This window comes from Cygnus olor, chromosome 13, assembly GCF_009769625.2.
Source record: "Cygnus olor isolate bCygOlo1 chromosome 13, bCygOlo1.pri.v2, whole genome shotgun sequence".
Lineage (NCBI taxonomy): Eukaryota > Metazoa > Chordata > Aves > Anseriformes > Anatidae > Cygnus > Cygnus olor.
Window position 1 is genome coordinate 13,631,442 of NC_049181.1, and position 11,042 is coordinate 13,642,483.

An 11,042-nucleotide genomic window follows, 5' to 3' on the forward strand; every position below is an offset into this window, starting at 1 on the left:
TGGGGTGGGAGATGACAGCAGGTCTCTCTCCCCGTTAGTGACCCTCTGGCACTGGAAAGACAGCAGGTCCTTGACAATCCCAACCTGGGGGTGTTTCGCAGCCCTGGGGAGGGAGCGGTACCACTCGGTCTCTGTCTGCCGGCTCTAATCCTGCTCTTCCCCAGCAGTGGCAGCACAGGGAAGGGAAGGCGAGCACCCCTTCGTGCTCCTTCTGTGGCTCGGTGTTTGCTTGGCAGCCAGGAGGAGATGGGCGTGAGGAGGTACTTGCATTAACAGCAGGTCAAAGAGGCGCGCTGCCACGCACAGCTGACTTAAGAGGACAGGGTAACTCATTAGTGTAAACTCTGGGTATGGGCTGCTGCTACGGCTCCCTTTGAGCCAAATTGCAGATTAATGAGGGCCAGGCTTACAGGCAGTAAAAATAATTCAAATGTGGATAAAACAGCTTCATTGCCTAATTGGGTACATGTCTGGCTTTCTGTGACTTCTCAATAACCATAGTGTCTTGGCAAAACTGAGCCTGATCTAATGTTGAGATGGGCTACAACCTGAAAGCAAAAACAAGCAATGCTTGGTATCAGATGAGGCAAGCTAATAAACTTTTATGGAATATAGCAACATGTGGCACTTTTTTTTTTAAGGCTAAGTTTTGGTTGGATCACTTAGAAATATTTCCATAATTGCTTAATTATGGCAATTCTTAGTGTCTTTAATGAACAACAACTAAAAGCAAGTGTGAAATTGGCTCCCAGTTTATGGGAAGTTGTGTTTTAAAAGCCTGAATAAAAACTGCATCTGGAAAAGAAATAGATACCCTTGTATTCCCTACCCTTTCCATGTGACTTGTCGTGAGGGAGAAGACAACTGGAGATGCCAGTACGTGGAAACTTGATGGGAAGTGGTGGAGCAGAAGAGAAAAGCAATGGCATCGTTTCAGGAGCTCTAATGCTGTTTCTATTGTCTAGTTGGCAAAATCTCCCCTTAGCCACATATGGGAATTAGTGTAGATCACTGCTGTGCAAATCGAGCCTGGCTTTGAATTAACTGCTAGTGAGCTGAGCCCCTATTGATAGTATTAGCAAATAAGAACTAGAGCTGACACCTCTTTGTCTTAGTTATATTGGAAATCTATTGAGTTTCAGGGCTTGATTAAGGTCTTGGGCCTTCCCATGCACCTCTTCCTGCTCGGCACATTCCTGAAATATGGCATGCCTGGGGGATGCTGTTCAATACAACGCTAGCGCAGGACTCTGGGGACTGGAATTTGGATATTGCAGATGTAGTGATGATGCTTCTTCCCCCCGAATGCTCTGCCATTGACAAACACCACAGTGTGAATGTACATAAATAGCACAGGATTTTCCCCCTGCTCCACCACCGCTGGTTTTTGTGTTTGGAGATGTTGTCATCTCCAGATATTGGGAGCTGCTTAATTTCACACAGCTCGTGTTTTTTTTTTTGACAGAACACCCTCCACACGCCTTGAGATGCTTGCGTTTCAAAGCAGGCACCATTCTCCTTTGGGCTGCTGTGCAGCTAAAACTTCTTGCTCAACTTCACTCCAGAGCCACCCAGAATAAATGTGTCTCTTATTAACCCTGCTAGAAGCAGGGAAGGGTAACGATAAAACAGATTGAGGGGAGGGAAAGGTTGGAGAGAGCCTTGCTCTTGAGTGAATTTGCTGGAGCTGACTGCGACGTGGCTTTCGTTCCCCAAATGCGATGTGTTGCATCCTCCTTTGTGGGCTGTAAGGCAGGCTGTGAGCACAAGGAGCTCCCTTCAGGAAGGGTTGGGGACCCCTCTCTGGATGCCTAAAGTATGGGGTGGCAGAGAGGCAACTGTAGGTTTTCCTCGAGGGGGAGCACCTGTGGGCAGAGCCTTCTGCTTCCCAAAATAAGCCCAGCAGTGTGTTAGTGAGAGCAGGGGATGCAGACCAGTGATACAGGTTCGTTGGTACCCTAATGCATCTGTGGGGAAGCAGTGCATTAATTTTTCTGTAATAAAATTAATTAAAAATCCTGGTCCGAGCGCACGTTGAGTCAATTAGCAGTAAACAGCTCCAGCTCTAGCAGAGGTCCACAGGAAGGTGGGAGCCTGCACTGGGGATGCCGGCAGAGTCACAACACCTCTGTATCTGTTCCCTCTGAAGGGCTGTTTAGGTAGCTTTATTTATTCCTGATAAATGCTGCCCTACGAAACCTGGTTTGCGGTTTAAGTGGGCAAACCCCATTTGCCCTAGAAAACCCCAAGCAAGCCCTATCTGAGGGATTTTGGAAGCATGCTTGGACGAGGAGGAGTGGCCGTCAGCAGTGACATGTTTGTTTCTCTCTGCTAGGCCTGCACCAGGTTTTAATGCAATAAACTGAATTGCAAATCGTGGCCGCTCTGTAGAGCGAAGCAGAGGGACCCGCTCACCAGGCAGCCGCTCTCTGAGCGTGATTCAGCTTGTGGCATACAAGGGACCCATATCTGGTGGGGTCTGTGTGCCCTGCGAGGAAAACCTGGCAGGGTTTACTGCCTGGGCTGTGCTTGGTGACCCGCAAGCGTCCGATCCCCCTGATGGGGCTGGTATGGATGTAATAAAGCGAGCCGAGGGTATAGGGTGGCTCCTGGGCTGTGCTAACGGCCTCATTCAGAGCTGGGGCTGCCAAGGGCTTGTCCTGAGGACACCTGGGTCCCTAAATGGGGCAGGAGCAGGTGAGAGGCCGCCCGTCCTGTAACCGCTCCCTGGCAAGGGGCGATTTCATGTCGCTGGCTGAATCCAACAGGCAGGAAAATCACCTTCAGGAGCCGAGAGCTGCTGGGGGGAGTCCTGAAGGTGTTTGCTGCTGGCTCTTGAGCCCTGCAGTGCCACTGCTCTGCCCCCAGACCTGGCACCACTCGGCCGAGGGCTCCCCCTGCACGCCTGTTTCTTCCCAGTCCCTCTCCTTAGAAACCTCCTGGGGGTACTTGGAGTGGGAAAAAAGCTCTTTTTTAACATTAATGGGACGTGTCCTGGCTTCATTGTTAGAGCCTATTACCTGTAAGTGTTTTTAACTGCTGCTTTGTGAAGCTTGGGGTGTGCTTTATGTTGGTGTAGAAAATGGAACACACGTGGCAGGTGTGGGGGATTGCTCGATTCTCGCCTGCTGAAATACATCGGGGTGGTGTTTGCTTCTCCTTAGCTTCAGAGCTCGGGCTGGGCATCCTCCCTGTGCTGGGCTTCGTCAGCTGGTTGCAGTACTGCTCCCTGTGCCTGCGAGCCCCCATCCTGCCCACGGGCACTGCCCTGCAGTAGGGAGAGCGAAAGGAAACGCACTGGGTCTGCAGCGGGTTTATCTCATTGCTTTGGGCAGTAACTTAATTTTTGCAAGCTGCTGGGAGCACGCTGTAAGGTGAAGAACCAGTGCAAGCTTTGAAGAGAGCCCTTTCTTCAAGGGCTTGTCGGGAATTGAGGTAGGACCTGAGGAAATGGCATTGAGCTGTTTGATTGAAGATCTTGCTGTCGGTGATGCTGACTCTGGGGGGTCACCGCTGCTGGTGCACAGCTGGTTTTGGGGTCCCCCTAGGGTTTGTAGAGCTGGGGGAGATGGGCTGTGGGGATCTCGCTGTCTCCCCTAGCATTTTTCCTGGAGGGAAAGCTCTGTTAGAGGCTCAACCCTTCACCTTTCCTGTTAAAACGCGATTACTCACCTGCGGGAGCATGAGGAAGTACCCTGCAAACCCAGCCCAGACCGCACTTGACACTCCTAACTTACTGGAAGGTAAAATATATATATATATATGTGTGTGTGTGTGTGTGTGTATATATAAAAAAATTTAAAAAAGCAACAATTGCTCGTCAGCTTGGGCAGGGATGGAGGTGACTGTGACAGTGCCACGGGGGTGGCCAAGGGACGTGGGGTCTTGGGTTTGGGTCCGGGTAGAAGGGAGCGGGGGGGGGTCTCGTGTGGGTCTGCTGGGGTCCGTGCTCAGGTCTTGCATGGGCACGGGCACTTCCAGGGGTTTGAATGCATTCAGCAGGAACCGTCTCCTGAATAAGAGGGTTTTTCCTTATTTATGTACTTGCTCCAGACACTTTGCCTCTTTCCCCTCATCCTCGAGGCACACACGCGGCGCTCGGTGTGCGTGTGACACGGCTGCGCATGAGCTCCCTTTGTGACTTCTGCCTTTCACAGGGGAGAAACGCGTCCAGGAAGGCGAAGGGCCCTGACGACAGGAACCAAGTGCTGCTAAATACAGACATCCCTTTTTGGACTAAAAAGTCTTTTCTGTACCATGCATATTTCCCCTGTTAATCATTTCCTTTTGTTCCTCGCAAACTTTGGTCTTCCAATGTTGTAGGGGGAATTATGGCTGCCCTGGTTGTCAACTTTCCTTTCGTTAACCGGTGTGGTTGCTGTTTTCTTTTCATCGTTGTACTCTGGTTACTCACCCTTTTCTTTCCCTTTTTTAAAAAAAAAATGTCATATTTGGCCTTGGCTGGTCTTGAAATATTGGGGATTTTACAGGCCATTGAGCCTTGCTTGGTCCTATTCACCGCTTCTGTGCCGAACTAATTGGCTTGATAACAAAGGCGAAGCGCTTCTCCTTCAAGGTGAAACGTGAGGATGGGAGGGAGAAATATTCGGATGCTCATGGGCTGGGCGAGCTGAACGCATCAGGAATCAGCCAGGGCTCAGACAAAGTAGGGGATTAGGAGTCTGGGGTGGGAGAGCCGCGCGGACATCTGGAAGCCTGCTGGGCTCGGGCTGCAGGCACCGAGAGGCATCCACATCTCCGTGGATGCCTTCCAAAATAATAAAAATAATTAAAAAAATAAATAATTTTATTCACCCAGGTGGGAGCCTGGGGCACAGAGCCCCAGCAGGTGTGGGACAGGTTGGGGTTTTCTCTCTTTTAATTGGTGATGAAACGTGAGTATAAATTTTTTTTTTTAAATATTGGAAAAGGAATTCTGAGTATGTTGATATGTTGTGGAGACAAGTAGCCAGATAGTGGCTTCCTGACTTCTTTTTTTTCCCCCTCCCAGAAGTCATCTCTCTACTTGTGGCTCAGCATGTGCTCTGCTCCTCCATCCACCTCCCTCACCTCCAGGGCTTTGTTGTGCTCCCATTTCCATCCCTGCGTGCACTTTTTACCTGGTACACACACATACAAGTAAAGCAGCTTCTTAGCTCAGTGCTGGTGTCATGGAGAGCTGGTGTGCCACTCCATGCCAGCAGTGGTTGTGGGGTGGAGAGGTTGAGGCTGGGGGAAGCCTTTCCCCAAAAAGCACCTGGAGCTCCAGCACCGTGCCAGGGATGCTCCTGTGGCCGGGAGTTTGCATTCCCCTTGTCCTCAGCCCCGAGGAGAGCCTAAAGCGTCAGTCAATAATAAGCTTATAAGGCAGTAAATCTTGGTAATGAGAAAAACAGAAGACAGCATCTGCTCAACACGGCGGTGCTGTGTATGGTCGGGTAAACAGCTACTGAAACCAGTCACCCATTGTTGTGGGGGTTACAGCTGGAGAGCTGAATGGCCTGGCAAGACTGGTGGAGTTTGGGGGTGCTCTGGAGGAAAAAGGGTAAAAGCAGGGGAATGTTTCGGCATCCCTGTCACATCTTCAGAGATGTTGAAATGAGATGCGCCGGTGGGCGACAGGAGCATGGGGAGGAGTGGGACATGCAGGCAGTGTCAGTGTCCCTGTCCCCATCCCACACCCGTGCTGGGGGTCCCACCCCATGCCCACCCTGGTTTGCAAACCCAGTTAACCAGGTTTGTGAATCCAGGGGAGGAGGGGAGAGATCTGGGGAAGGGATCTGCATGTGGTGCACACTGCCTTTATGAATTGGGTCTTTAATAATTTACATTACCAGTTTAATACTTTGAATACAAATTATCTCGCCCATATGCTGTGCTGACAAACATAAAAATGGAGTAATCAAAGCTGTAATAGCACTACAGCAAAAAGACATAAAATGCCACTAGAAGGCTTAGGATAAATTATTGCCTGCACACGCTAGCGCTATGGCTCCCTGGTGCCAGTGGATGCATTGCAATTTCTCCCTCAGACTTTGCATTTGGGCTCGAGGACTGGTGCCGTACCGGGAGCAGCGCCTCAGCTTCTGCTTAACAAAGAGGAGGAAAGGAAAAAGCTCGGACCCGTTTGATAAACACCGCAATTTCAAGTCTGCCCTGGCGGTTCCATGGGCTGCGAAGAAAATATAGCCCTCTTATTCGTAGGGAGCCCCTTCTTCCTCCGGCACGGTTATTTGCATGTATTATAAACAGCAGTGTTGGCTTGCCATCTTCAGGCAACACAAACGCACTGCACAGCATCCCTGCGCATCCCTGATGCTGCTGGCCCCCCGGTGCTGCCGGTGGCTCTGTGCTTCTTCCCAAATAAATCACCAGCGGGGGGGCTCCGGCAGCACCAAGACCCTCACCGAAGGCAGGGGAGCGGGGCAGCTCGTCCCCTGGGGCCCCGGCACGGCGAGGGCTTTCGCTGCCCATGCAGGGGAGCGTGTCCGTGTCTCCGGCTCCGCAAAGAAGTTTTGGGCAGATCAGGACCACAGAAACATCCCCATCCTCATCCGGAGCAGGATTTTCAGCACAAAAGGCTTTATGAGACTCACAAAGCGTGGCATCTAGTTCTGCACGTGAGGTAAGTATTTCCCCATTTTTGTGTTTCGCTCCCCATCTGGGTGCTGACCATCCCCATGCACCTGGACGTGCAGCATCTCCATCCCACGGCTTCAGGTATGGCAGTGCGGCCACCTCCTCCACGTGGTTAGTAACAGATCTGCAGCATCCGACGGGAAAAGCCCCAAAATCTGTGGCTGTGAATGCATTTTTCTGCAAGCTTCTCTGATATGACAGCTCCAGGACCTACCTTCAAGCCCCACTTGGTTGTTCTGGAGATCTTTGCGTATTTTCACGCTTTAATAATGTCTTTAAAGCTTCTGCCGGAGAGGCTGAGTAAATTCATCCCAGGTCTTTCCTTTGGGGGAAGCAAAACCAAGCCAAGCCCCAAGATCACAGCCTGGGGCTGGGGATGTCAGCTTTTGGCAGGGCTCCCACCACAGCACAGGAGCCTGGTTTTGCTGCACATGCAGCCTCTTTTCCTATCTGCATCTTCCTTTTTTTTTTTTTTTTTCTTTCTTTTTTTTAAGGACTCTGCATCCAAGGCCACCGCGTGGCCATGTTATTGTTAGCAGTGATTTCTATTTCCATAGCTCCGGGAGGCAGAGATCAGAGTCCTGCTGGGCTGAATGCCGCACGTACCGTAACAAAAAGGCAGTCGCGGTGCCAAACAACTTCCAGCCTTCTTCTTAATATAAGGAATGCAGAATTAAGATTGCCATAGCAACATCTTGCTCATATTGCACGTATAGATATGACTTGTCAGTCTTATATATGTGTGTGTGTGCGTAATGTATGTATACAAACCCTAAATATCTCTGGCACCTTTTTCTGCTGTTGGGTTGATGCCTTGTGTGTTACAGCTCTCGGTGCTCTTCCCCCGCTGATCCCCACCACGTCCAGGCTTTCTGTCCTCCTGGCCTCTGGGTTTCCATCCGCTGTTTTCAAGCAAGCCAGCCGCCAGGAACGGGATCAGTGCCCGTGTGCTCCTATCGAAGCTTTCACCCAGCAATTTGCAGAGGGCTGCAGAGCTCCCTTCCTGTAATTGGCAGCCAAAAGCACCACGCTTCGTAGGAGGAAACATCTTGGATGGCTGCTGGATCCGAGCAGGCTATTTCCCGTAATGAGGACGAAGAAAATGAGCCTTCGCCAACGGGGTGACTGAGCCCCTCGCTGCAGGCAGGGAGGTGCTGTTGGTGTGTCATTAAGACATTTCTTGCACCCTGGCTAGTGGTGAGGGTGTTAGTGCCCAGAGCTCTAAACCAGCCCTTTTGCTGGGGTTGAAGCACAGCCAGGGTATAATCTCAGCTCCTTTTTCTGAATGCAGCTGGTGGGGATCTGGGGGAGACCCTGGTGTGTCCAAAAGCTGCCCTCCAGCCGTCCCCTGAATGGGGCAGGACCGTGGGCTTGTGGCTGGGAGGAAGAAAGGGCAGAGTAAGGGAGAGAGGGGCTCAGAGCCACGGGGACCAGCAGGAGCCACCCTGCAGCATCCCTGCCTGCAAGAGGACAGGGGCAGGAGGACAAACAGGGACATTGTGCCCTCTCCCTTCCTCTCCTTGATTTATTGTCCTGCTGTGGGACACCGAACACCTTGAGTAACTTGTGTGCTGTTGGGCAATGTAGGAGGAAAGCTTTTCTCAGAAAATAAAACCCTCAAAATTCTTGTTGGCCACAAAATACGTCAACTGTATCTGAACCGTCCCGGCCTGACAAAATGGGGTGAAATGGCTTTGGCTGAGGCCATACGAATCACATGCACAGTTCAGCCTCTGCCATACAAACCGTCCTGCTAACAAAAGCCTTTTCAGCAAAGGGGGGCTCTGATGCTCCGTCCCACAGCAGCATTGCCCCTGTCACTGTGTACTCAGAGTCCCGAAGGAATACAAAGTTTTCCTTCTTTCCCTTGCCATTTACTGCAGTTTTGGGTAGCTGGGCTGAATGAGCAGGCTTTTCAGGTGCCAAACAAAAAGCCCATTCTGGGGCAGCGAAGTGTGCGCACTGCACGGGGCTGGGGCCATGGGGACAAAGCAGGAGGCGGCTGGACACGAGGCTGGTGGTTTGTCCTGAGTTTCTGTGGCATAAATAGACTTGTCTGTGCGTCCGTCTCTCCTGCAGAGGCCGTTCTGGATTTCCCAGCCTGGTGTTGCTGGATTCGACCCCTTCCTGGGGGTGCACAAGGGCCAGTAATTATTTTGGTAAGCACAAAGAGCTCCCTTGAGCCAGCCAAGGGAAATGGATATGTCGCTGCCACTAAGCAGGCTCAGCCAAAAGGACAAGATAAATCGGCCCTAAATATGCCAAACAGCATAGTGGTATTTGTGGAGAACAACTATTATCTTTGTATAGTTGACAAAAGTTAATTGTCTCTTTTGCACTGACAAAAATCAGCGTAGCAGTCAGCCTGTCCCCATGTAGGGGGAAAAAAAATCCTTCATTTATAAGCAATTCATTAAGCAGCATTAAAGCTGTCTCTGAAGACAAAATAATCTTTTTAAAGAGGACTCAAGGTACTGAGAAGGAAGATTAATGCCTCAGCTACTTTTCAATTATGCAGGTTTTCAGTTGTTAGGGTATACCTGGATTAACTCTTTCTGAGCTGAGCACCTTGGCAGGCGCCGTGCCGTACCGATGGGCGATGCTCTGCATCTAAAAATAAAAAATAAATAAAAGGTTTGGGAGTATTTTGCACCAATTGCACTCTGTTTGGTCCTGGTGTTTGTGCCTGTAACCTCACCTCTGTGCCACAGGAGCCAAGAAGCTCTGATTGCTGACCTTAATTCAGTCTGCTTCTCCTGTGATTGTATGAGCGGTCCTTGCACACTCAAACGAGCCTGAATTCTTCCAGCACTCTGCAGGTATTTTTCTTCAGCGTGATTTACGTCAGAGTTTCTGGCACTGTGTAATTAGAAAAGGTCTCATTGATACCTCCACCATCGTTTCTTTCCTTGCCGTTGCTTCCTCGAGTGCCAGACTTTTCTTAATTGAAGCAGCGAAGAGTTCATTTAGCAGGAAGGTGGGAGGAAGCAGCCTGAGAACGATTCATCTAAATCACCCTGCCGATGCAAACAGTTGCTCACTACATCTATCATAATTTCTTCCAAGTGTCGTACGAGAGATTAGTCACCGTAACCATGCAGATGCACGCACGTGCCTGGCAGAGCTACCCAGACCTGCTCGTCTAGGGCAGCTGCAGAAAAAGACTGCTTCGTGCAGGTGTCAGTTTTGCACCAAAAGAAAGGCCTTTTTTAAAAATTTATTTTGGAAATGGGACTCCCTGCACTTCACACTGCTATGCCAGCAGATATTTTTAGGTGTAAGTGAGGCCAAAATCTTTGTTGGGCAGATTTGGTGCTCATGTGGGTGCCCTTGCCTGGGGCAGCACCCACATGAGAAGCCACCCTGCCCTGTAGCTGGGGGGAAGCAGTGGGGTTCAGCCTTAATTTTCTTCCAGTTCTTCAGCAATCAGCTGATAACCAGTTGATACCAATAGGCAAAACCCCACCAGACGCCCCAGCTCAGCAATCTCCTTGCTGTGGGGCTGGAGGGCAGTGCCAAAAGAAGGTAATCCTCCTGGGTATGGGTTTGCCAGGGCTCCTGAAAGCCTCCCCAGCCAGTGGAAAAGTGATGGCATTGTGCACATCCCTGCAAAGTGCTCAGAAAGGACACCGACTTTTCCCTGCACTTCGGACACCACCTTCATTAGTTTCAACCTGCATATGAACTCCAGGTCCTCTGAAGCCACATCCCGGCTCTCCACATCTAAAATATACCTGAAAGTGACTTAAAAGTGGTGAAAACGGCACCAGACCAGAACAGAATGAAGGCAAAAGTTGATGAAGGATGCAGCCACTTGAGCTGCTCCCAAACTGCAGGAAGGTTCTGAAAGCAAACTGGGAAGAAGTCTGCGAAGAAAACTATTTGGTTTAGATGGAAAGAAAATATTTGCTAAACTGTACAGAATTCAGTGCAAGTTCACCCAAAGGGCCAAGCTTCAAGCTGAAATACTGTATTTGACAATTTGAAAATGCACTATTTTGATTGTTATGATAAAAATAAAATAAATAACATAAAATAAAACAAAACATTTTGTTTCAAAATGGAGTGCTCTCGAGTCTCTGTTAAAGGCAGCTTAAGGCAGCCTGGCTCAGCCAAGGCCGGAGTGCAGGAGCGGGGCTGGCTCAGGGTGCAGCACAGCCTGGCTGGGGCACCCCTGGGTGCTGCTGGGCTCTGGCTGGGCCTCGCTGCTGCTGGGGTGGGGTGGGACGGGGATGGGGATGGGACGGAACGGAACAGGACAGAATATAATAGAATAGTTGGAAGGGACTTCAAAGGCCAACAGGTCCACCTGCCTGACCTGGGGGCTAACCAAAAGTAAACCCATGTTCCTGAGGGCACACCGGGGGGGTGCCCCCTCCCCCAGCCCCGCACCGGGCGGGCTC

General features: G+C 50.6%; 1 long non-coding RNA gene across 2 annotated transcripts; it reads left to right on the forward strand.

Annotated features, from left to right (window-relative positions):
- Positions 1-2,560: 2,560 nt before the first annotated feature.
- On the forward strand, positions 2,561-10,694 carry LOC121077203. 2 transcript variants are annotated; one of them, XR_005823947.1, is made up of 4 exons: positions 2,561-3,743; positions 4,158-4,576; positions 5,012-6,625; positions 7,197-10,694. It is a non-coding gene; the product is annotated as an uncharacterized LOC121077203 (long non-coding RNA). The 2 variants fall into 2 exon arrangements; XR_005823946.1 differs by lacking the exon at positions 2,561-3,743 and having other exon boundaries at positions 3,888-4,576.
- Positions 10,695-11,042: the final 348 nt, after the last annotated feature.